This window comes from Aplysia californica, unplaced genomic scaffold (assembly GCF_000002075.1).
Source record: "Aplysia californica isolate F4 #8 unplaced genomic scaffold, AplCal3.0 scaffold00134, whole genome shotgun sequence".
NCBI classification, from domain to species: domain Eukaryota; kingdom Metazoa; phylum Mollusca; class Gastropoda; order Aplysiida; family Aplysiidae; genus Aplysia; species Aplysia californica.
The window spans coordinates 762,558-766,413 of record NW_004797404.1 but is presented as its reverse complement, the minus strand read 5'-3'; the positions used below and the strand labels follow the sequence as shown (position 1 = coordinate 766,413).

General features: G+C 40.5%; 1 protein-coding gene across 1 annotated transcript in view; it reads right to left on the bottom strand.

Annotated features, from left to right (window-relative positions):
* LOC101862408 (peroxisomal membrane protein 4) overlaps nt 1–334 on the bottom strand; it is a 35,021-nt gene extending 34,687 nt beyond the window's left edge. The window contains exon 1 of the mRNA XM_005096662.3: nt 177–334. The gene's annotated coding sequence lies outside the window, so the exon portion shown is untranslated. The remainder of the gene's footprint in view (nt 1–176) is intronic.
* Between the last annotated feature and the right edge of the window lie 3,522 nt (nt 335–3,856).

The following is a 3,856-nucleotide window of genomic DNA, read 5'->3' as shown; positions in this document are numbered from 1 at the left end:
TATATGTGTTTTTAGTTTTAGTAGAGGTTTTACAACGCTCGCGATATGTGTGTATACTTTTTTTTTACAGTAGACGGTTTTACGGCGCTCGCAACTTCATAAGGTCATATGATATACATGTATACATATAGATCGATATATAATGTATAACAACACAATAAATGTAGGCTACTTACACACTGGGAAGCCCTGGTGGTTAGCCTACTACAACTGGTAGAGATGTGCACCGCGTGTTGTGGGAAGCGGAATTCCGCCGTCTCTGCACAGATAATGTTACAGAAACACGAAACACAGCAGCGCAAATAGTATGCAGTTTCGATTTCCGACTCGAGCCTGAGAGCGATCTCTCCCTGTGACCTTTCAACTCAAGAATGAATCGCCCATTTCGGTGGGTATTGGACCAGGACAAAAATCTAAAATGTGAATCCGGTTTACCGGTTATTTTACTACTGATTTTTTTTAAACTCCTTGTTCAAGATGCGGTGAAACATTTTGGTTAATAATTCAGAATATTGGCACTTTGTTCTTCTAAAGTTGCCAGGTAAAAGTAAAGTTACAATTACCTTTTTTCCATTTTATCAATTTCTGAAACCTTAATTGCGCTCTGGTTGTTTTATTTGGTTTACTACAATATTGTCTACACACAAAATCCGATTCTCCATAAAATGGGTGCGGGCCCAGCTCTCGATGCGCGACACGCGATGGCAGGACAGGTTCTTCCACCGGCTGTCACTTTTGCCGTTGCTACACTACAAGCACCAACCCGCACCGACATGCCCCCTTGCCCACCGTCCCCCCACCCCACCGCTACTCGGAAAAAAATTATGTGTGCAACCCCTGAGTTCAATGGACCCCAGAAGGTGTTCTCACCATTCAGTAATATTATGTTCAATCACCCCTCCCCTTTACAAAAAACTTAGATCTACCTGTATATAGAACTTTAACCGCTCCGTACTCCCCGCCCTCCCTCTTCTCCTATTTCTCCACTCGGCGATAAGTGAAAAGCTTCAAGGCTGTGCCGCGTGAACAGAGCGTGGAGAGACAGGCAGAGTCGAGGGTTCAACCGCAACCACCAGGGATCATTTTTCAAGGTCGGAGTTCATGCTTCCTAAAGGACATAATAATTACAGACCTGCATGATATTATTATTACAGTAAGATGTGCCTCGGGTATGTCGTATCGTACACATGTACTACCGTGTCGTATCGTACACATGCACTACCGTGTCGTATCTTGTATCGTTGTCCGACCGGCACACTGATTGTGCTCATTTGACCTAATTATTACTATGTAGTTGCGAGCGCCGTAAAACCTTACTAAACACTAAACACAGATAATGATAATTATTGTACGTAGAGGTTGATGATCACAATTTGTTCAGTAAGTAATACATACATTTTTCAAGGTCGGAGTTCATGGTTCGCAAAGGACATTTTATATTATAGGCCCTATCGAAAGATGTACCCAGGGGATCTTGTATCGTACACATGTACTATATCTAATGAACTACCGTGTCGTATCGTTGTCCGCTCAGCTCACTGGCAGATGATTACTGTGGGGACAGGTTTGATCGTCAAAGTTTGTTCAGTTGATAGTAATACACATTGTGACCCGATAGAGCAGATGTCAAAGGATGTTTTTCGGCAAAAAACAACAGTTGGATAGTTTGACAAATTTTATCGATATTGTCTGGGATCGCCGACCAGGGTCTTCCCTTAATTTTCTCAAAGTCAAAACTACAAAAAAATGACCTAAGCACATGTGAAATGGTGCTGACGATATTAAATATAGATAAATTACATTTTATTAATCCGCATTTGGGTTACAATCACAAACATACGCATACATAAGTACATAGTTAGAAATACATAAATACACAGATTCATTACTGCAATACCGAACAATTTCACAAACATGCGATGGTGCAGTGCCTTGGTTTTATTTTTCACCTTGGGTTGTCGTGTCTTGCTCAAGGACACATCCCAGTGACCACTCATGTAAACCCTGTGTCACAGAGACACTTGCTCGACATTACTTTTGACTTTGAACTCACTTAGCCGTTGGAGTCCCCCAGTTGTGCCACCTGTTATTCAATGAATTTCAAGTTAGTCTGTCTGACATTAAATGTTGCGAGCATACTTTTGTAAAATAAGAAGAATATACTTTTTTTTTTTTTTAAAGTAATACACACATCGTTCAAGGTTTGAGTTCATGGTTCGCAAAGGACATTATTAATTATATCGAAAGACGTACCACAGGTACCCCGTATCGTACTCGTGTACTATGGTGCGGTCAAAAATTCGTGGCGCAACTAATTGTCAAATATCTCCTCAACTATCGAACATAGACTCTTCAATTTTTGCACGGTGACGTGTATCGACTTGTCTTAACAGATCAATATTTCTGTAAACACCTGTTTGCTCTATTCTTGAAAAGTTCTTAATAAATTACTGACAGAAAATTCCAGTGCGTGATTTCTACAGATTTTAAAAGGTTTACAGTTGGGACAATATCGCTTTCAAAAGCTTTCCCCCCTTAAGCTCTCTTGATCACAGGAATATTGAATGCTGCCTTAATTTAAATTTTGAGAGTTGAAGGGTTTGTGGTTTCTTCTTTTTAAAAAGTGGTCTAAAGGTCGGCGCCACAGGGATTATAATAATGATAAATAATAATAACAATGACATTATACGTAAATTTCATTTGACCCCAATAATCTTCTTGTTCCCTCAACTCCAGAATTTTAGGGATTGCGATCTAGGCTGTGTGAAAAGATAGAGGGACAGAAAAGCAGAGGAAGAAATAGAACATCATATTATACAAATCTGATGGCCTGAACAACCTTGCAAAAAATGACACTATGAGAAAAACCGAGCTGATCAAGAAGACAACAACAGGAAGGAGTGGGGTAGGCCTAGGCTACCGTGATCGTCCAAGTCAATACTGTACATGAAATGTCTGCTCCAGATTTGACGATTGAAGAAGAAGATCTAGGTTGTTGAAAACTCTTCCAGCGAGAGAGGCTGTTGTTTTTAGAATCACCGACACCGTTTCGCTAGGATACAGTTGCAGAAGATGCCTGAGGCAAAAATGCGATGATTACAAACTAAACCGACATTCGTCACAGTTGTCCATCTTTTGACTTTGTCTCTTTTCATATTTCGTTTGAGTTGTTCCATTTTGTCTGCTTTAATTAATATCATCTTTATCAGAACGGGCTAGACCCTTCTATTTTCAAGTACTGGTTCGACATATTTAAAACATAGAAAGACCAACAGCAGTGTTTAATGATATGAACAAGTGAAAGAGAGACAGCAATCCTCGCGTGGCAGAAGATATTCGGAGACGGCTCCAGCGAGCACCCATGAGCTATTCGGAGACGGATTCCCGCTCACAGATGCACTGCTTTGGGGGGTCAAACTGCGTATTGTCTGCTACAGATTACACATATACCCACAAAAACTGTCGTAAATCAATTATTTTCAAGAACATTTCTAACCTAACTGCAAAATTAAATATCAAATTATGGGTTAAAACAAGGGGGGGTGGGGGCACCCCGAGATTATTTTTTTTACATGGCCCACAGGCACAAAGCGTTTTGATTGTTGTATTTCCGTCAGAGACGTCTCCGGATGGATACTGGGGCAATTGTCAATATCTTTACTTTGACCGAAGGCTTTTTCTTTTGAGATTTACAAATTATGTTCATCTTTCTATGAAAAAAATGTTTGTGTTTTTTCGCCACCATTGACTAAATTTAGATCAGAGTTAGGATGGGGGCTCTCGTGGCCTAGAGGTTAAGGTGTTGGCCTCTCATTCAAAGGTCCCGGGTTCGATTCCGGGTAGCGACCAAAAAATT